The 23455-nt window shown below is 42.6% G+C and overlaps 1 long non-coding RNA gene across 1 annotated transcript; it reads left to right on the top strand.

Annotated features, from left to right (window-relative positions):
- Positions 1 to 926: 926 nt before the first annotated feature.
- On the top strand, positions 927 to 12568 carry LOC141085998 (uncharacterized). The gene is made up of 4 exons (XR_012231469.1): positions 927 to 1732; positions 4819 to 4948; positions 10932 to 11022; positions 12057 to 12568. It is a non-coding gene; the product is annotated as an uncharacterized lncRNA (long non-coding RNA).
- Positions 12569 to 23455: the final 10887 nt, after the last annotated feature.

Genomic DNA, 23455 nt, shown 5'->3' on the forward strand with positions numbered 1-23455 from the left:
ATGTTTTTTGGAGCTGTCCTACAGTGATGGCTTTCTGGTCTGAGATTTCCTCTACCATTATTTCTAAACTCACAGGTTTTACATTTACTCTATCACCTCAATTGGCCTTACTTTCTCTGGATACCAAATGCTTAGATAGAACTCTGCAATCTATTGTCCTACACATTTGTATGGTGGCTAAGAACTGTATTGCCTTTCATTGGAAAAGCCCCACCTTACCCAATTCTAGTTTCATAATCAAATTACTCTCTCAACACAGAACACTGGAACTTAAATTTGCTTTATCTAATAATAGTTTTGGTAAGTTTTACCAGAAATGGTCTAGGTGGGACCAGGCCTTTCCACCCTCACTAGTCTAAATAGATCTAATAACCAGATTTTAGGCCTATGATATGTTATGTCGTTGCACTGTCTCTTCTGATCCGTGTATCTTTATGACTTTATGATACTGCTATTTGTCAAGGGATGATTCCCTTGCTTTTCAGGCTAAAATGTTGCTAGCCTTTAACTATATGTTATGTTATGTATGTTCTGTTTTGAGTTCTCCTTCCCCCTTCCTTCCCTCTTTCCTCGTTCCTTCCCCCCCTCCCTGCCCTTCCTTCTCCGTCCCTCCCTACACTTTAAATTTAAAAACCCAATAAACTGTTGGAAAAGAATGTACCAGCAGAAAAAAAAAAAAAATGAACAAATTTAATCTTACTAGGGGGATAACAAATATTGGACTTTTGATCACTTTGAAAGGATCTATCACATTTATCAAAAGTCAGGGACCAATAGAGAATATCTCTGATGTTGTTGGGTGCCGCCGGCTGATCATTAACTGATGTGCGCCTCGCAATGAAGTCATTTTGCTTCAGGAAGAGGAGGAGGAAGCGAATGGTGTCGCTGGTACTAGGGTGCTATGGTGAGCCTAAGGACATCATTTCTCTCTCATCTGACATGTTAGATCATGGCAGAGGAAAGAAAAATGATTTTTAAATTAGACTTTACTTTTTTATGTGATCAATGTTATTCAGTGAATAACGGTGATTATGTGACAGAAAACCGGTAAAAAACATCCCTGATTGTGTTCTCCAGGGTCTCAGCTACCCCCAGTAACTGAAACCCCCGAGAATTTCCAACAATGGGGTTGCTATTGACTTATTTCTGAGGGCCATTAAAAAGCAGCGCTGAGGAATAAGGTCACTTAACCTCTGCTGTTAAAAGGCAACCAACATCCGCTGTACATATACAGCTGAATAAAATCCTCATAGCACACGTAGTAATATATGAAACTCATGACAATGTGCAGTGTTACCACCTTTCTATAGATCACTCACTGGTAATAAATACAGAATTACACGAGATACAGGATGATGATGTTCAATAATTAATAATTTTATTTTTTTCTCCTATCAGTATGTTTTGAGTTGTGGGAGGAAACCGGAGTACCCGGAGAAAACCCACACAGACACGGGGAGAACATACAAACTCTGTGCAGATGGAGTCCCAGATTTACATCGAAGACCACAGTGCTGCTCGCTAACAGTGCTAATCACTGCGCCACCGTGCCGTCCTGTAGTATGATGGTCCTACCTCTCCAAGTAGCCTGCCAGCCAGATGAGAATGCAGTAGACTATGGTCCCTGATATGCAACAGAGAGGATAGAAGAATGCAGGGGCGGGATTCCTACAGACCCTGCCTGTTTCTTCAGACCACAACCAGGTCCACGCCTTCCTCAGCCAGTCGTCAGGTATTGGGGGAGGGGACTGCATTATATTCCCAATGCTGTCATTGCTGCGGCTTTCAATGCTCTTCTTGAGCCAGTCGTCAGGTATTGGGGGAGGGGACTGCGTTATATTCCCAATGTTGTCATTGCTGCGGCTTTCAATGCTCTTCCTGAGCCAGTCGTCAGGTATTGGGGGAGGGGACTGCATTTTATTTCCAATGCTGTCATTGCTGCGGCTTTCACTGCTCTTCCTCAGCCAGTCGTCAGGTATTGGGGGAGGGGACTGCATTATATTTCCAATGCTGTCATTGCTGCGGCTTTCAATGCTCTTCCTGAGCCAGTCGTCAGGTATTGGGGGAGGGGACTGCATTATATTTCCAATGCTGTCATTGCTGCGGCTTTCACTGCTCTTCCTCAGCCAGTCGTCAGGTATTGGGGGAGGGGACTGCGTTATATTCCCAATGCTGTCATTGCTGCGGCTTTCAATGCTCTTCCTCAGCCAGTCGTCAGGTATTGGGGGAGGGGACTGCATTATATTTCCAATGCTGTCATTGCTGCGGCTTTCAATGCTCTTCCTCAGCCAGTCGTCAGGTATTGGGGGAGGGGACTGCGTTATATTCCCAATGCTGTCATTGCTGCGGCTTTCAATGCTCTTCCTCAGCCAGTCGTCAGGTATTGGGGGAGGGGACTGCATTATATTTCCAATGCTGTCATTGCTGCGGCTTTCAATGCTCTTCCTCAGCCAGTCGTCAGGTATTGGGGGAGGGGACTGCGTTATATTCCCAATGCTGTCATTGCTGCGGCTTTCAATGCTCTTCCTCAGCCAGTCGTCAGGTATTGGGGGAGGGGACTGCATTATATTTCCAATGCTGTCATTGCTGCGGCTTTCAATGCTCTTCCTCAGCCAGTCATCAGGTATTGGGGGAGGGGACTGCGTTATATTTCCAATGCTGTCATTGCTGCGGCTTTCACTGCCCTTCCTGAGCCAGTCAGGTATTGGGGGAGGGGACTGCGTTATATTCCCATTGCTGTCATGGCTGCGGCTTTCAATGCTCTTCCACCTGTTGCTGATGTAGGAGAAGTCACAGAACAGCTGCTGGTCCTCCGGTGTTATAGGTGGTTTCTGAGCTTCAGTGTCAGACATCACTTGGTGTAATTCAATATGTGTGCTGGTTTCTATAACTGGGATCTATAGAAGAAAGACAAATCAGTCTGGTTAATTCATTAAGTATTTAATTATATCCGTTCCCTCCCGAGGGCACCTGTACAGATTGTTGATGAGCCGTGGTAACCGTGTGCCGATTACCGCTAATCACCATGATGCATCGTCACCTGCAGCTTGAGAACAAGTCAACTCCTGGTGCTGCCTGGCAATCTGCGGTATCCACATCTGCTACAACTGCACCATAAAGCTGTGTTCACATGTTGCAACCACATTGGGTTCTTTTGACGCATTGTCAACAATACTGCATATTTTTGTTGTGTTTTTACCCCCAACAAATGTCCAGAGCATTATGGCTCTTTTTCGTAGAAAAAAATGCACAGTGTGAACGCAGCCTAACAGATCCAAGTTAGTCACTAAATGGTCTTCTGAAGAATTGGGGACAATAATTACACTTTTGAGAAGTATGTAAAAGCCAGTCCATCCTGCCACATTCTGTAATTCCACCCATTTACCAGCCGGGGAGGATAAACACATTCTGCTCTACACTTTGTAGAATTGTTACTCATTAGTTGAGTATTTCTTACACATATTATCACATTACACAGGCGAGGAAGTGACATTGTAATAAAATAACGCTGTGCACTTACAGGTGTCATTGTGAATGGTGGACGGGACCTTCCCGCCTCTAATTCCTCCCAGTTTATGGGCGAGAAGAATGGATGTCCTTTTAGATTGCTGCAAACAACCTGCCTCTTTTTTGGTGATTTACACAAGAGCTGCAAATATATAAGAATAATTATTATATCACAAGTAATATTATAAATAATCTCGGAAAAAAACAGCAGTAACAGAATTATTTTCTCATTTTCTTATAGAAAGATGAATTTCTTAAAACAGCCATTGCTAGAAATAAATATGATAGGATAGGATAGGACAGGATAGAATAGTACATGATAGGATCGGATAATATGGGACAGGATAGAATAATACAGGGCGAGATAGGATGGTACAGGGCGGCATGGTACAGGACAGGATGGTACAGGACAGGATAGTACAGGACAGGATAGTACAGGACAGTATAGTACAGGACAGGATGGTACAGGATAGGATGGTACAGGACAGGATGGTACAGGACAGGATGGTACAGGACAGGATAGTACAGGACAGTATAGTACAGGACAGGATGGTACAGGACAGGATGGTACAGGACAGGATAGTACAGGACAGGATAGTACAGGACAGGATAATAGAGGATAGGATAGTTCAGGATATGATAGTACGGGATAGGATAGTACAGGACAGGATGAAACAGGATAGCATGGTACAGGACAGGATGGTACAGGACAGGATAGTACAGGACAGGATAGTACAGGACAGGATAATAGAGGATAGGATAGTTCAGGATATGATAGTACGGGATAGGATAGTACAGGACAGGATGAAACAGGATAGCATGGTACAGGACAGGATGGTACAGGATAGGATGGTACAGGACAGGATAGTACAGGACAGTATAGTACAGGACAGGATAGTACAGGACAGGATAATAGAGGACAGGATAGTTCAGGATATGATAGTACGGAATAGGATAGTACAGGACAGGATGAAACAGGATAGGATGGTACAGGACAGGATGGTACAGGGCAGGGTAGTACAGGATAGGATAGTACAGGATAGGCCATCAGTAGTCGATCAGTTAGGGGCAGATACCCAATAATGCTGATGATTAGCTGTGTGAAGAGGTTTTGGTGAGCACCGCAGCCTCTTTACTGTATAAACTGGCCTGTAGATAAGAACACTGCACACTTAGGAGAGGCTGTCCCGGGGCTCCAGCATTGTCCCAATTCCTTCTATTGGACAAAGCTGAAATACCCAACGCAGTGGTGATGAAATGTATGGTGTATTATGAAATCTCCTGACTCGTCTATCCTTCCTATGTCTCCAGGTGGAAGTGTCTTTTTACTCACTCTCTCTATGACATCCTTGAGCTGAGAATCCATGCTGTGCGGATAGCAAGGTTTATCACATTTCACTGAACGGGCAATCCTTCGAGAACACTGACCAGAGTAAAACGGGTAAGATCCTGTGGCCATTTGGAAGACTATGATCCCAAAAGCAAACAGGTCGACCGTGTAATTAAAGGGCTGTCGACGAATCATCTGTGGAAATATAAGATTAGAAGAGTAAGTTAGTACAGTGTTCATCCTGGGAGACAGAAAACTACCGTGGTCCATGTTTACTGGTAGTGTTTTTCCACACCTAAGCCCCCATACATAGGACATGTCGGCCAAAAGATCATTTAGTTGATAGCTACCTCTCAAATCGAGAAGCCTCAGTACACATTAAACTGTTTTGTTTTTTTTTATTTATTATGCTTTTCTTATACAGCAGTGCTTTACGTACAGTACTTTCCCTATCAGTATGTCTTTGGAGTGTGGGAGGAAACCAGAGAAACCCACACAAACATGGTATTGTCCTTGGTGGGATTTGACCCCAAGACCCCAGCATTGCAAGACTGTAGTACTAACCACTGAGCCACCGTGCTGCCCTAGGCTGATCCTTCTGATATTGGCCAGTTTGGCTGACTTTAGTGTAATATGTATGGGGGCCCTTACACAGTACATCTATTAGATAGCGTTAGTAAATGTGGGCTGATGTGATGATAGATCTGTGATTCCACAAGCTATACATTAAGTGAGAATTGCAGGTGTATAATAAGAGATATTAGTAGTCATATAGTCACCTCAGGAGCCATATAGCCAGGAGTGCCGAAAAAAACTCTGATCTTCTGAGAACCAAATACATTCATAGCAGCAAGGCCGAAATCAGCAATCTTAGCGTGTCCATCACCGTCCAGAAGAATGTTGTCTGGTTTTAAATCCCTTAAAAAAAGAAAGAAAAATAGTTCTGTGAGTCAGATATAGATCAGCTGTCGTGCTTGGGTTGCTGTGGGGGCTTCACAGGACCACTCACTAAACACTGGGGGACAGATTCACTAATCCTATCTTGTGTAGACATATACCAGGCTTTCTGAAAACACGCCAAATCATCACAGTGGCTGTGTGACAAATTAGGAGCAACTTCAGAGATTTTTGTCTGATGTTACACCACTATTGTTTTCATTACTTAGAGCCAATAATTTTTCACAAAAATCTGATTACAGTTTAGTTGCACGTTATGACATTGTAAGCCACATGGATTCCTATCAAACTATTCCCATTTCCATAAAAGCCTTGTCCCCTCTTCAAGTGAGCCCCAAAAGTGTCTAAAACACTTCAGAAATTTGGTACACATCATGTTCACCATATTTTTGGCTAAATAACACCACAATTCTGGCACAGTTAACTATTTCCCATAGTAAATCTTTCCCTTGTATAAAACAAGAAATGACTTATTACCGGTGAATAATCCCACGACTGTGGAGAAACTCTATTCCACTCAAGATTTCTGCTGCAAGGAACCTAATAAGGAAGAAAAAACTCCTATCAGCATTAATTGTTCTACTGAACCACTAATAACTATGAGGGGAGACAGCGGCCACAGATATTACAGAGCGGCTGCTCTCTTACCTGGTCGTGCAGACATCCAGGGGGGCTCTGGAATTGATAAATGCAGTCAACTCGCCACCACTCAGATATTCCATGGCATAAAATGCATAGTCCTGTGCGAGAGAAGGGAAGATGATGGTAAATAATGCAGATTTTATCCATCCTGATAACATTTACTATGGTTCTGGGACCTATACTGTATGTTCAGAAGACATGTCTTTGTGTCTGCACACACTGGAGAGGTGTCCAGGGTGACAACTAAGTCAAAATCCTCTAATGATAGCCATCAGTAATGGCGCCCAGGACATACAGGCACACAGAGCATGCAGCAGGTCTCTTCATTTACAGACAAAGATTGAATTTGCAATCTGATGGAAGCAAATGGACATGATGGGGAGAAAAGAGAGAATTCCTAGAACGTGAGGAGTCTCTTACCGCTGTGTGGAAGGTGCCATAGGCATGTGTGAAGAATCTACTGTCTTCAGTGATTTCCAGGACATCTCTCTCTATGCGGACGGTGTCTTTAGCATTTTCCAACAATTCTCTCTTCTTAACCATCTTGACCGTCAGCTGAAGTCCGCTGGGTTGATGTGTCGCCAACATCACCTTCCCAAAACTGCCTTCTCCAAGCTTCCTGGTAAAGATTAAACTCTCCAGGGAAAAACAGGCAGTCACTTGCTCTGAAGGGCTGGTGGTCTGAGCACCGATTACACCTAGAACAGAAAACAGATATAAGAACTAACAATTAATCACTCATATATAATGCTCCAATAAATTGGCAATTTTTTAAAAATCTATCATGAGCTTTGAACCATGAGGAAACTGGTTACCACCATGTTCTGGCTGGAGAGCCTTAAGTATAGAAGGTGGAAAGCTCTGATGTACACGGTAGTATGTACGGGACAAGATTATGTCATTAGGTTACATTTTGTAAAATAAATGAACACTTTATATAAAACTAGCTGAAGTGCCCGGCGCTGCCCGGGCATAGTAACTAAATGTGGTTAGTTATAGAAAATTATAATTATCCTCCATCCCATAGTCCCGTGCCCATATACCCATCATACATATCCACGATCCCATAGGCCCGTGCCCATATACCCATCATACATATCCTCCATCCCATAGTCGAGTGCCCATATACCAATCACACATCCTCCATCCCATAGTCCCATGCCCATATACCCATCATACATATTCTCCATCCCATAGTCCCATGCCCATATACCCATCATACATATCCACGATCCCATAGGCCCGTGCCCATATACCCATCATACATATCCTCCATCCTATAGTCCAGTGCCCATATACCCATCACACATCCTCCATCCCATAGTCCCGAGCCCATATACATATCCACCATCCCATAGTCCCGTTCCCATATACCCGTCAAACATATCCTCCATCCCATAGTCCAGTGCCCATATACCCATCACACATCCTCCATCCCATAGTCCCGTGCCCATATACATATCCACCATCCCATAGTCCCGTGCCCATATACCCGTCAAACATATCCTCCATCCCATAGTCCAGTGCCCATATACCCATCACACATCCTCCATCCCATAGTCCCGTGCCCATATACATATCCGCCATCCCATAGTCCCGTGCCCATATACCAGTCATACATATCCTCCATCCCATAGTCCAGTGCCCATATACCCATCACACATCCTCCATCCCATAGTCCCGTTCCCATATACCCATCATACATATCCTCCATCCCATAGTCCGGTGCCCATATACTCATCACACATCCTCCACTCCATAGTCAACCATTATGACATCATAATGAGCGGCGGCAGGGCTTGCAGCCTTTGATGACATCAGCGTCGCCATGGCAACCATTGTGACATCATAATGAGGGGCAGGGCTTCATACGCACACACTGCTTCCCCAGTATGCAAATAGGGGCATTATAACATCACAATGAGGGGCGGGGCTTGACACACACACTTTTTCCCCCAGTATGTAGATAGGGGCAAAATTGTTTGGTGAATTGGAATGCGCGGGGTTAAAATTTCGCCTCACAACATAGCTTAGGATGCTCTCGGGGTACAGACGTGTGACTGTGCCAAATTTTGTGGCTGTAGCAGCGACGGTGCGGATGCCTATCCCGGACATACACACATACACACATAAATGACTAAATGACTATAGACTTTACCTTCTGGAGCTTGATCGATGGATTTGTCACTCTCACGTCTTCTCTTTGTGGTGGTCTCAGTGTCAGATGTCCTCTTTCTCTTAAGTTGTTCTCTACAACTTTGATTTTCAACTCTCTCTTGATGGATGTGAGAGCTTCTTCCTCTCTTATTTGGGGTTTCATCTCCTTTCTCAGGAGATGTCTTCCCTCTTTTTTTCCCCTTTTTAAGGGTCTTATTCTCTGGAGGATGTCCAGAAGATGATGTAGAGGGATCATCTGTATTCTCAACAGGTACGTCCTGTACAATGTCCTGAGAAGTTACTCCTCTCTGGGAAAAACTTTCTTCCGTGCATCTTTTTTTAGCACGTCTCTTATTCTTTTCACCACACTTCCTTTTTCGTCCCATGATAAGTTAATATCAATAATAATGAATTTGCTAAGTGCGCAAAAGTCGTCTTCACTCTCCAAAAGCTGAAGGTAAAGTAAGAAAAGTGACATCGGAATCTTTAACCTAACAATCACCTAGTATTGTGACATCATCGCCATTATGACATCATCAGCCTGAGTGTAAGCGATGATGTCATCGGCTGCTGCAGGACTAAGTTTGACATAATTAGATGATCTAGTATAAAATAAAGCACTTACATATGTATGTGGTCTGTTTATGCAGTCCTCCACAAGCGCCCCAACGCGCGTTTCATTTCTTCGTCAGGAGGTTCGCCTAAGCAGACCGCATAAGCAGACCACATACATATGCAAGTGCTTTTAACAATATTTTTATCATCACAGCAGCCATTTTTAGGCAACACAATAGTAGTCTTATACTGACAGCCAATACTAAGCCAATGTGGAATTTTCTTTGGCTATGTCTGTGAAATATTACATGCACTGATTTGCATAACAAGTAGGTAGGGCTTATGGCGTTGTTGACTCCTATGATGTTTCAGTAGTGACCTTGAAATTGTGAATTGATGTTTTGTGTACTGTTTTTATTACAAATTCATTGAATAAAGTAGAATTAATTTTACTGGCATGTTATACTGTTTTTTTCTTATGTGGCTAATTATTGTAGTGAGTTGTGCCATTTTTTTACTTTTATGGGTTTTTGTGCTATACATTGCCTATGAGTAGTTGATTATAATAGACTGCCTATGGGAAGTGCATTATAATATGCTTCCTATGGGGGTGCATTATAATAGCCTGCCTATGGGGGTGCATTATAATAGGCTGCCTATGGGGGTGCATTATAATATAGAATCTACCTATGGGGAGTGCATTCTAATATAGAGGCTGCCTATGGGGAGTGCATTATACTATACACTCTGCCTATGGGGAGTGCATTATACTATATTGAGGACTATCTGGTGTATTATGATATGGATGCTGTCTAGGTGGCCATCATACAGTTTGGGGATTATAGTGACGGGGCCATCATACAGTGTTGGAGCCATTAAATAGTTTGGGGATATTAAGGGGTCAGTATATATACAGTGAGGGGGCATTATACTGTGTATAGAGGAGCTGTACAAGGGGGAGACTTGGGACATTATTAAATGTGAAGTGGGCACTTTGTGTTACAGGGGAACTTGGGTTACTGTGACTGTCAAAGGGGCACACACAGGGCAATATTAAATTCTAGGGACCAAAGTGTGGGCCCTGTTTTCTAGGGCACTTGCACCCGACATTACTATTTTCTAGAGAGTTGCTTTAGAATTTAAAGGTCACACAGAACCACACAATAGGTGCAGTAATAGGGACACATACGGCAGCGGCGGCTCAGTATTGGGGTATCAGATGCAGTAATAGGGACACATACAGCAGCAGCAGCTCAGTAATGGGGTATCAGGTGCTGTAATAGGGACACATACGTCAGCAGCGGCTCAGTATTGGGGTATCAGGTGCAGTAATAGGGACACATACAGAAGCAGCAGCTCAGCATTGGGGTATCAGGTGCAGTAATAGGGAAACATACAGCAGCAGCGGCTCAGTATTGGGGTATCAGGGGCAGTAATAGGGACACATACGGCAGCAGCGGCTCAGCATTGGGGTATCAGGTGCAGTAATAGGGGACACATACGACAGCAGCGGCTCAGTATTGGGGTATCAGGTGCAGTGATAGGGACACATACGGCAGCAGTGGCTCAGTATTTGGGTATCAGGTGTAGTAATAGGGACACATACGACAGCAGCGGCTCAGTATTGGGGTATCAGGTGCAGTAATAGGGGCACATACGGCAGCAGCGGCTCAGTATTGGTGTATCAGCAGGATGAGCAGTTTGTGCAGGTTGCGAATAGTCCAATTGGTGACAGTGCTGAAAACATGAGAAGTGAAATGTGTCTTTGTTGTATTCTCTGCAGCCGAGTCCTGGCTGTAGGAGTTGTCATGTCGGTCTGGGCCAGATGGAAAAGACGTGAAAAGTGAACGGTTCCATCAGAAATAACGTCAGTGGTATGTCATTATCTGTAACTCTGCTGTAATCTATTATATGTTCTGTAGGACTGGTATTATTTTCCACTGACCATATGGCGGTAATATCAATACTGGTCTTTTTATATATAGATTATTTTTGGCAACAGCGTGGTCATCTGCTGAGGTTCTCTGGTTGGGGGTCCACTCAGAAGTTTCGTCCCCCCTGAACCAAAATCCTAGCTACGCCTCTGACTGTATGAATTGTATTTTTTACATGTGGAGGATGGGCACTTTCTTACTGCAAAGAAAGATTAGTTTTCTGTAGTTTTTAGTGATGATTTCATTGTTAATTATAGAGACTGAAATGTCTAAGAATTCTATGAACGATAAAGAAAGGGGCACAATAGCGCAGTTACCCAATAAACAATTAGTGGATTATAAGGTAGAATTCTCACCTTTGAATGTTGTGAGTATGCACAATACATATAATGAATTTGTCAGGAGGGCTGCAGAGTGCACCGGACCCACGACGGATCTTCAAGAAATTCTGGACAGGATATTCAAGATGCGGATAATTCCGCGCTCCTCCAAAATCAGACAAGGGAACCACTGGGTTCAGAAGAGTTCCATACTTTATTCAGGGCTATAAAACTATGCGTTTCGTGGACGTCCTGTCCACTTCCTCAGGTACATAGCCATAGCCAGAATGTCCACGAAACACGTAGTTTTATAGCCCTGAATAAAGTATGCAACTCTTCTGAACCCAGTGGTTCCCTTGCCTGATTTTGGAGGAGTGCGGAATTATCCGCATCTTGAATATCCTGTCCAGAATTTAAGAATTCTATGATAATACCATTAACCTTTCTAGTAAATTTCTTATTAATTGTTTTAAGTTATTATTTTTATCCTTTTTGTCATATCCCTGTATATTATCCTTACGTTGTCTGTGTGGACTTTTTTCCATCCGTATAGCTTCTGTGTTATAATTCAGCAGTAAATAATCTTTACAAGACCAATGTGTCCTTAAAAATTGGATGGAAAACATAATGTACTGATTTTTTGCACACCCATAGGCTTGAGAAAGCGAGTCTCATCCAAAGTACCGAAGAGAATGGTGTTATCTGAACTGCTCCATAGAATAACATTGATCCGAGCGCTGTGAGGTCTGTTGAGGCCATGTGAGGATGTAGGGAGATGGACCAGGCTAGGGCAGCTTCTTGTGGGTCTGGGCTGGAACCATAGGGGCTGTGACCATTGTTGAGGGGTGAAGCACTTTCTGACCAGAGCAGATCTTTGCACCTGACTGCAGGTGGCGGGGTAGGGATAAAAGGAGCTGAGCGCGCAAAAGGGGAACTTCTGGTGGGGAGACAGAAAAAACACAAGGAGAAGGTTGACTCCGTCGCCACGGTTCCCTGCCAATCAGCAGGCCTATGCCGCAGCTTAACCACCTCTCTGGGCACAGCCTGGGTTGAGAGAGAGCCGAGCTTCTGGCAGACTTCCATACCTGAGAACTCTGACTTGACAGCACCCTTCGCAGTGCCTAACAATCGTTACCAAACAGACCACGCGCAACTCGCTGACTACGTGGGCCCTTCAGCGGCCTCCTCTCTGAAACTTTGTGGCCCACTTGTTTTTACATCTACTCCCCGTGCAACACCGTGTACCAGGACCGAAAGCCCGCGCCGGGAAAAGCCAGGAACTGCCATTTTATTCAAGAGACATTTCTTCTATTCCATCTGGGATCGCTTCAGAGACTTCTCGTGTCACCTGCTTATTTCTCACTGCAAAAAGAAAATAAATATATATAATTTATACAATGTGATTTTCTGGATTTTATTTTTGATATTCTATCTCTCAATGTTAAAATTAACCTACCCTTAAAATTATAGACTGATAATGTCTTTGTCAGTGGGAAAGCTTACAAAATCAGCAAGGGATCAAATACATATTTCCCCCACTGTATATATATTTTTGTTTTTCAATAATTTTTATTAACTTTTTATCATTACATTGAAAACGTATATATATTATATTCATAGGGAAAAGGGGGAAGTATATATATTTTTGTACCAATACACCTTTTGTCAATGTGTTGCTTTTCCCGATGTTTTTTCCCTTGATTTCCATTATGTTGGGGGAATGTTTATACCCCTACGCTGTTTGGTATCTAAATACATTAATGCTACGTTATTAGTGCAACAATAATGAATTCTAGACAATGGTAATACATGTTAGTGCTTCACCGCGCATGCCTAGATTTGCATAGGAAGTTGTGCTTGCGTTCCACAGTGTGGGACTCACGCTACTGTTCAGAGGGTGCCGGTTAATATCATCAAGGAGGCGCAACAGGAAGTGACGACATTGCTCTTCCAGTCATAAACGTGTTTCCACAGAGTGGAACGCACAATATACACTGGGATATAGAAATTTAGGAATGATTCTTTTATGAGGGAAATTAAGGGTCTCAGTTTGTTAAGGCGATTGTAGGTGGGGTCATTTCTTTTGGGTCTTAGGATTTATCACTAAAATGAAGGAATTTTTTAGGGCTTCATATATGGCTCCAGAGATGATAGCTGCAAATACGGTGATACTGAAAACAGATTCTGTAGCCCAGTAGGAATGGAGAGTGTACTAAACCCATATTGAGAGTAAGGCCCAAATATGTTTTTATTTCAGGCACAATTGTGGGGAATGGATCTATGAATGGAATGAAAGGATGTGGGCTTTTGGAGGGTAAAATTGGAGACATCTAATTTTATTCCAGGGGCCGCTGAAAAAGGATGAGTTTGAGTGAAACATGCATTGTCGGGATACCACAATGGACTGCAGAATTTGGCCCTGCCTCTGATGATTCAACAGTGACCACTAAATCTACTATCATTGGGCTGTGGGATCTTGTGGAGGAAGAGCAGCCATCACTGTCTGAAAACTGTTCTGCTTCAGAATCAGATTTTGTTTGACTCCCGAAACTAGCGGAGCAAAGCAGGGTGTACCGCTACACACCGGTAACCATTCTGCACGCCATCGTTTTATTTTATATGAATGCCTAACAATAAAAACTAACCTAATCTAACAATAGTAGACCTAATGTAACAGTAATAATTTTTTTATTTTATTTTATTTTTTTAAACTTTTGAATGAACCCTAACTTTAACCCCTTCACCCCCAAGGGTGGTTTGCACGTTCATGACCGGGCCAATTTTTACAATTCTGACCACTGTACCTTTATGAGGTCATAACTCTGGAACGCTTCCATGGATCCCGGTGATTCTGACATTGTTTTCTCGTGACATATTGTACTTCATGTTAGTGGTAAAATTTCATTCAAATAACTTGCGTTTATTTGTGAAAAAAACGGAAATTTGGCAAAAATTTTGAAAATTTCGCAATTTTCCAACTTTGAATTTTTATGCCCTTAAATCACAGAGATACGGCACACAAAAAACTTGATAACTAACATTTCCCACATGTTTACTTTACATCAGCACAATTTTGGAACCAAAATTTTTTTTTGTTAGGAAGTTATAAGGGTTAAAAGTTGACCAGCGATTTCTCATTTTTACAACACCATTTTATTTTTAGGACCATATCACATTTGAAGCCACTTTGATGGTTCTATATGATAGAAAATACCCAAAAGTGACACCATTCTAAAAACTGCACCCCTTAAGGTGCTCAAAACCACATTCAAGAAGTTTATTAACCCTTTAGGTGCGTCACAGGAATTTTTTGAATATTTAAAAAAAAAAATGAACATCTAACTTTTTTTCACAAAAAAAAATACTTCAGGTTCAATTTTTTTTATTTTACCAAGGGTAACAGGAGAAATTGGACTGCAAAAGTTATTGTGCAATTTGTCCTGAGTACGCTGATACCTGATTTGTGGGGTGGAACGACTGTTTCGGCGCATGGCAGAGCTCAGAATGGAAGGAGCGCCGTTTGACTTTTTCAATGCAAAATTGGCTGGAATTCAGATCGGACGCCATGTCACGTTTGGAGAGTACCTGATGTACCTAAACAGTGGAAACCCCCTACAAGTGACCCCATTTTGGAAACTAGACCCCCCAAGGAACTTATCTAGATATGTGGTGAGAACTTTGAACCCACAAGGGCTTTACAGAAGTTTATAACGTACAGCGGTACAATTAAAAAATCATATTTTTTCCACAAAAATGATCTTTTCACCCCAATTTTTATTTTCCCAAGGGTAACAGGACCCTAAAAGTTATTGTGCAATTTGTCCTGAGTATGCTGATACCCCACATGTGGGGGTAAACCACTATTTGGGCGCATGGCAGAGCTCGGAAGGGAAGCAGCGCCATTTGACGTTTTTGGCTGGAATTGAGATCGGACATCATGTTGCGATTGGAAAACCCCTGATGTACCAAAACAGTGGAAACCCCCCACAAATGACACCATTTTGGAAACTAGACCCCCTAAGGAACTTATCTAGATGTGTGGTGAGAACTTTGAACCCCCAAGGGCTTCACAGACGTTTATAACATAAAGCCGTACAATTAAAAAATCATATTTTTTCCACAAAAATGATCTTTTCACCCTCAATTCTTATTTTTCCAAGGGTAACAGCACCCTAAAAGTTATTGTGCAATTTGTCCTGAGTACGCTGATACCCCACATGTGGGGGTAAACCACTATTTGGGCGCATGGCAGAGCTCGGAAGGGAAGCAGCGCCATTTGACGTTTTTGGCTGGAATTGAGATCGGACACCATGTCGCGATTGGAAAACCCCTGATGTACCTAAACAGTGGAAACCCCCCACAAATGACACCATTTTGGAAACTAGACCCCCCAAGGAACTTATCTAGATGTGTGGTGAGCACTTTGAACCCCCCAGTGCTTCACAGAAGTTTATAACGCCCGGGCGTGAAAATAAAAAATTCGTATTTTTTCCACAAACATGATCTTTTAGTCACCATTTTTTTTATTTTCCCAAGGGTAACAGGAGAAATTGGACCCCAAAAGTTGTTGTCCAATTTGTCCTGAGTATGCTGATACCCCATATGAGGAAGAAAACTACTGTATGGGAACACGTCGGGGATCGGAAGGGAAGTAGTGACGTTTTGGAATGCAGACATTGATGGAATGGTCTGCGGGTGTCATGTTGCCTTTGGAGAGCCCCTAATGTACCTAAACAGTGGAAACTCCCCACAAATGACCCCATTTTGAAAACTAGACCCCCTAAGGAACTTATCTAGATGTGAGGTGAGCACTTTGAACCCCCAAGGGCTTCACAGAAGTTTATAATGCCAGGGCATGAAAATAAAAAAATCGTATTTTTTCCACAAACATGATCAATTAGTCCCCAATTTTTTTATTTTCCCAAGGGTAACAGGAGAAATTGAACCCCAAAAGTTGTTGTCCAATTTGTCCTGAGTACGCTGACACCCCATATGTGGGAGAAAACTACTGTATGGACACACGTCGGGGCTCGGAAGGGAAGTAGTGACGTTTTGGAATGCAGACTTTGATGGAATGGTCTGCGGGTGTCATGTTGCCTTTGGAGAGCCCCTAATGTACCTAAACAGTGGAAACACCCACAAATGACCCCATTTTGGAAACGAGAACCCCTAAGGAACTTATCTAGATGTGTGGTGAGCACTTTGAACCCCCAAGGGCTTCACAGAAGTTTATAATGCCCGGGCATGAAAATAAAAAAATCGTATTTTTTCCACAAACATGATCAATTAGGCCCCAATTTTTTCTATTTTCCCAAGGGTAACAGGAGAAATTGGACCCCAAAAGTTGTTGTCCAATTTGTCCTGAGTATGCTGATACCCCATATGTGGGAGAAAACTACTGTATGGGAACACGTCGGGGATCGGAAGGGAAGTAGTGACGTTTTGGAATGCAGACATTGATGGAATGGTCTGCGGGTGTCATGTTGCCTTTGGAGAGCCCCTAATGTACCTAAACAGTGGAAACTCCCCACAAATGACCCCATTTTGAAAACTAGACCCCCTAAGGAACTTATCTAGATGTGAGGTGAGCACTTTGAACCCCCAAGGGCTTCACAGAAGTTTATAATGCCAGGGCATGAAAATAAAAAAATCGTATTTTTTCCACAAACATGATCAATTAGTCCCCAATTTTGTTATTTTCCCAAGGGTAACAGGAGAAATTGAACCCCAAAAGTTGTTGTCCAATTTGTCCTGAGTACGCTGACACCCCATATGTGGGAGAAAACTACTGTATGGACACACGTCGGGGCTCGGAAGGGAAGTAGTGACGTTTTGGAATGCAGACTTTGATGGAATGGTCTGCGGGTGTCATGTTGCCTTTGGAGAGCCCCTAATGTACCTAAACAGTGGAAACACCCACAAATGACCCCATTTTGGAAACGAGAACCCCTAAGGAACTTATCTAGATGTGTGGTGAGCACTTTGAACCCCCAAGGGCTTCACAGAAGTTTATAATGCCCGGGCATGAAAATAAAAAAATTGTATTTTTTCCACAAACATGATCAATTAGGCCCCAATTTTTTCATTTTCCCAAGGGTAACAGGAGAAATTGGACTGCAAAAGTTGTTGTCCAATTTGTCCTGAGTACGCTGACACCCCATATATGGGAGAAAACTACTGTATGGACACACGTCGGGGCTCGGAAGGGAAGCAGGGCCATTTTGGAATGCAGACTTTGATGGAATGGTCTGCGGGTGTCATGTGCGTTTGGAGAGCCCCTGATGTACCTAAACTATTGAAACTCCCAACAAGTGACCCCATTTTGGACACTAGACCCCCCACGGAACTTATCTAGATGTGTGGTGAGCACTTTGAACCCCCAAGTGCTTCACAGAAGTTTATAACGCTCGGACGTGAAAATAAAAAAATCATTTTTTTCCTCAAAAATGATATTTTTGCCCCCAATTTTTTATTTTCCTAAGGGTAACAGGAGAAATTGGACCCCAAAATTTGCAATTGCAATTTGTCCTGAGTAGGCTGATACCCTACATGTGGGGGTAAAACACTGTTTGGGCGCATGGCAGAGCTTGGAAGGGAAGGAGCACCATATGACTTTTTCAACTCAGAATTGGCTGGAATTGAGATCAGACGCAATGTTGCATTTGGAGAGCCCCTGATGTGCCCAAACAGTGGAAACCCCCAATTCTAACTCCAACCCGAACCCCAACACACCCCTAACCCTAATCTCAGCCCTAACCCAAGCCCTAACCCTAGCCCTAACCCTAGCCCTAACCCTAGCCCTAATGGAAAAATGGAAATAAATACATTTTTTTAATTTTATTATTTTTCCCTAACTAAGGGGGTGATAACGGGGGTTTGATTTACTATTTATGGCGGTTTTTATTTTTGGCAGCTGTCGCACGCTAAAAGACGCTTTTTATTGTAAAAATAGTTTTTGCATCACCACATATTGAGAGCTATAATTTTTCTGTATTTTGACCCACCGAGTCATGTGAGGTCTTATTTTTTGCGGGACGAGTTGACGTTTTTATTGGTGCCATTTTCGGACATGTGACATTTTTTGATCGCTTTTTATTCCGATTTTTGGGACGCAGAATGAACAAAAACCAGCGTTTCATGAATTTCTTTTGGGGGAGTGCGTTTACACCGTTCCGCGTGCGGTAAAATTGATAAAGCGGTTTTATTCTTTGGGTCAGTACGGTTACAGCGATACCTCATTTAGGCTAATTTCACACTTGCTTTTTTTTTGCAGCGCGTTTTTCCCGCAAAAAAACGCATTGAAAAAACGCATACAAACGCATACAAATGCTGCGTTTTTTTCAAGCATTTTTATGAGCATGCATGAAAAAAATGCAGCGTTTTTATGCGTTTGTATGCATTTTTAGTGCATTTTTACCGCGTTTGCGTTTTTTTCCAACATTAGGTGGCCCCACACTAACCCAAACCATGACTTTACTAACCCTAACCCTGACCCTAACCCTAACCCTGACCCTAACCCTAACTCTAACCCTGACCCTAACCCTGACCCTAACCCTGACCCTAACCCTGACCCTAACCCTTAACCAAACCATACTAACCCTAACCCTGACCCTAACCCTAACCCTTAACCAAACCATACTAACCCTAACCCTTATCCCTAGCTAACCCTAACCCTAGCCCTAAACCCCCTTAACTAACCCTAACTCTAACCCAAACCCCTAAATTCCATTTTCCAACTAATGGTAAAAAAAAAAACGCATGCGCAAAAAAACGCATACATAAGCATGCCAATGCGCACATATGCGCACCCATAGACTTATAATGGGTGTCTTGCTGTAAAAAAACGCATTGCGTGCGCATGCGTTTTTTTGAGGCAAGTCGGACGCCCAAAAAATGCAACAGGATGCATTTTGTGCGCCCGAGCGCATACCGCAAAAAAACGCATGCGCGGAAAAACGCATACAAACGCATGTGTATGCGCACATAAGCGCATCCCATGCAAAGTATAGGAAAAAAAAAGCATGCGTTTTTTAGCGCTAAAATACTGCGAAAAAAAACTCAAGTGTGAAACCAGCCTTAGGTCGTTTTTTTATGTTTTGTCGGTTTTATGCAATGAAAACTATTTTATATAAAAAATAATTATTTTTGCATCGCTTTATTCTGCGTGCTATAACTTTTTTATTTTTTCGCTGATGATGCTGTGTGGCAGCTCGTTTTTTGCGGGACAAGATGACGTTTTCAGCGGTACCATGGATATTTATATGCGTCTTTTTGATCGCGCGTTATTACACTTTTTGTTTGGCGGTATGATAATAAATCATTATTTTTTGCTTCGTTTTTTATTTTTATTTTTTACGGGGTTCGCTAAAGGGGTTAACTAATGGGACAGTTTTATAGGGCTGGTCGTTACGGACGCGGCGATACCTAATATGTGTACTTTTATTGTTTTGTTTTTTTTTTATTTTCAAAAAATGAATTTATTGGGGGATATTTTTTTTTTTTTTTTTACTAATTTATTTGGCGATTTTTTTTTTAAATTATTTTTACATTTTTTTTTTATTTTTTTTTACTTTATTACATAGTCCCAGGTGGGACATCACTGTCCTGTGACAGATTGCTGATCTGTCACATCACAGATCACTGTGACAGATCAGCAATCTGTCACAGGCAGTGCACAAGACTTCCTCATGCCTGCGCTTTGCAGGCACTGAGGAAGCCAGCTTCCTCCAGGCCCCCGAAGGCCCCCGTCGCCATCTTGGATTCGGGGGCCTGGAGGAAAGGAGTCCCCCGCAGCAGCGCTGCACATTGCGCTGCCGTGGGGGGCTCAGGGAAGCACGGAGGGAGCCCCCTCCCTGCCGATGCTTCCCTTTAACTCCCGGTACACCGCGATCATGTTTGATCGCGGTGTGCAAGGGGTTAACGTGTCGGGGGCGGTCCGTGACCGCCCCTGACACATAGTGCCGGGTATCAGCTGTGATAATCAGCTGACACCCGGCCGCGATCAGCGGCGCTCACCACGTGGGCGCCGCTGATCGCGCTAGACGTACTATCCCGTCCATGGGCATAGGGGCCCGGGTCCCATGGACGGGATAGTACGTCTGATGTCAGGAAGAGGTTAAAGCCTAACCCTAAGCCCAACCCTAATGCTAAGTCCAACTCTAACCCTAAACCCAACCATTAGGAGTTATCCCTAACCCCTGGCTAAAAGCAAAGAAAGAAAGAAAGAAATCAAAATTATAAAATAAAAACAAAAGAAACAAATTTAATCTGACTAGGGGGATGACAAATATTCGACTTTTGATCACTTTGAAGGGATCTATCACATTGATCAAAGGTCATAGACCAACAGAGAATATCTCTGATGTTGTTGGGTGCCGCCTGGCAGATCATTTACTGACGTGCGCCTCGCAATGAACTCATTTTGCTTCAGGAAGAGGAGGAAGTGAATGGTGTCGCCGGTTCTAGGGTAATATTGTGAGCCTAAGGACATCATTTATCTCTCATCTGACATGTTAGATCATGGCAGAGGAGAGAAAAATGATTTTTAAATCAGACTTTACTTTTTTTATGTGATCACTGTTATTCATTGAATAACAGTGATTATGTGACAGAAAACAGGAAAAAAAAATCCCTGATTGTGTTGTTCAGCGTCTCAGCTACCCCCAGTAACTGAAACCCCCAAGATTTTCCTATAATGGGGTTGCTATTGACTTATTTCTGAGGGCCATTATAAAGCAGTGCTGAGGCAAAAGGTCACTTAACCTCTGCTGTTAAAAGGCATATCGGAGGCCCTTAAATGTTTATTATTTTCTTATTTATTATCCTTTGCTTATATAGAGCTATCTTATTCCGCAGTGCTTTACAGACATTATCATCGCTGTCCCTGATGGGGCTCACAATCTACATTCCCAGTCAGTATGTCTTTGGAGTATGGGAGGAAACTGGAGAACCCAGAGGAAACCCACACAAACACGAGGGGAACATACAAACTCCTTGCAGATGTTGCCTTGGTGGTATTTGAACCCAGGACCACTGTGATGCAAGGCTACAGTGCTAACCACTGAGCCATCTGCTGCCTACTTGTATATGCATGTATATACCATAGGGGACTAATTTGACACTATTTTGATAAAAAGGAGTCATATCATCACTCAAAACCCCACCAAGGAATTCCTCTTATATAGACATATATGTGTTGTGAGTTCATTTTCCCCTTCACCACTGAGGCCCGATGAACTCCCTCTTCTGGTAAAGAAAGGTAATGAGCCTGATTATCAAGCACCTGAGACTAATGATGATGACTGGCTGAGTGGAGTTACTGACTGGATATAAGGCCGCCAACGCCCTTCTGCCCTGCGGGTTATTGCTCTGAGGGATTCTTGGAGACCAGTCTGAATTCCTGCTCTTCTAAAGCTAAGTTTTCTGCTCTGCTTTTTGCATTTGTGCTTTGACTTTGTTTTGCTTTGTTTTCTGGATTTCTGCCATTCCCTGCTGGGGTGAGCTGAATTCCTTTAGCTCTGTCTTCAGAAAATACCTGAGTGCTGATATAGTTTTTGAAGCCTAGCTGCTTCAGGGTCTTTTTCCATATCAGCCTGTTGGTTTATGTCTTTGATAGGGTTTTGGCAGATTGCAGACAGCAACCTTCCTTTCCTGTCCTGTTTAGTTAGCTTGGGCCCCATCGTTTGCTCAGCCTATCTTTCTATCTTTGTGAGTGTTTTTTCATCTTGCTTCACTGTCATTATATGTTGGGGCTGCCTTTTACTTTGGGGTCTGCTCTGGGGAAGTTTAGATTTCCTTTTCTGTCTTTAGGCTATTTAGCTCTCCGGCTGTGATCGAGGGGTCTAGGGCACCGTAGGAACCCCCCCACGGCTACTGCTAGTTGTGTTGATAGGTTCAGGGGTCTGCAATCTGATAGTTGCCAACTTCTCTGGTTTTCTGGATGTAGCTTCTATTTTTGTGTCTGCCTCCTACGGTGACTCTTTCATAACATATATGGTTGTCTAGCAAAGTATTCTGATGAGGGATTAAGTACATAATATATTGTAGATGGTTGAGATTAGACCATTAGTCCAGGATCCCGCTCTTCATATTCTCTCAAAGCTCGTTGAAATATAAATTTTGATATCTTGAAATAAAAAGGAAACAAAATGGTGAATTTGAAAGTAGTGATATCTTGGAAGGAAAAATTTGGATTGAAGGTCCTTAAAGGAGTGGTGGGATTTAGACCTATAGTCATTTATACCCATAAAAATATGCAGGCCTTCTTGAGACCATGGTTTAGACAAAATGGATTTAAGGGAACTGTATATGAAACATACAATAAGTTAATGTCAAATGCAAACAGGTTAGCTTAAATCTTTGGAAACATATTTTCCAAATGTCCCTAGAATTATAGGACCTAACAACATGGATGAGAGTGGAACATTTGCACCATTCCAAAGTAAGAAAGTAAAAATATTTAAATATATTTTATAAAGTGACAAAAGTTTTTACTCCACTTCCAAATTTTACAAAGATTTTGACATTTGACGGTCTTTAACGCCAGAAAACTGGAAGAAACGCCATCGCAAATCGAGGCACTAAGCACCTATTATATTATCATTATACTAATTATAATTAGCTATAATTAGCTATTATATTATAGCTAAAGAAAATGTCCTTAACTCATTGATAGGTGCACGTCACGTAATGAATTATACGTATCTTACAAATGCCATGTACCACCAGCGTAAATGTTGCACTTCGATTGAAGCACATTACTGGCGTAAGCTTGGGTCTGATTTGGTCATAGTTAACAGAGGGGTACCACATGGGTCAGTACTGGGCTTTCTTCTTTTTAACACATTTATTAATGACCTTGGTCAGAGTATAATTTCAAGATTTGCAGATGATTTTTAAAATCTGGAAGTAATTAACACTGTCAGTTAAATCTCTGTTTTGGCCCATTTTGCCTGAGGAAAAGAAGCTGCCTAATAACTCTGCACACTTTGGTAAAGGGTGTTGATATCCTTAGATCACACTCTCCTTCATAACACAAATAATTGGCTTCATCC

This window comes from Dendrobates tinctorius, unplaced genomic scaffold (genome assembly GCF_039654945.1).
Source record: "Dendrobates tinctorius isolate UK_male_01 unplaced genomic scaffold, ASM3965494v1 ptg000029l, whole genome shotgun sequence".
Classification (NCBI taxonomy): Eukaryota; Metazoa; Chordata; class Amphibia; order Anura; family Dendrobatidae; genus Dendrobates; species Dendrobates tinctorius.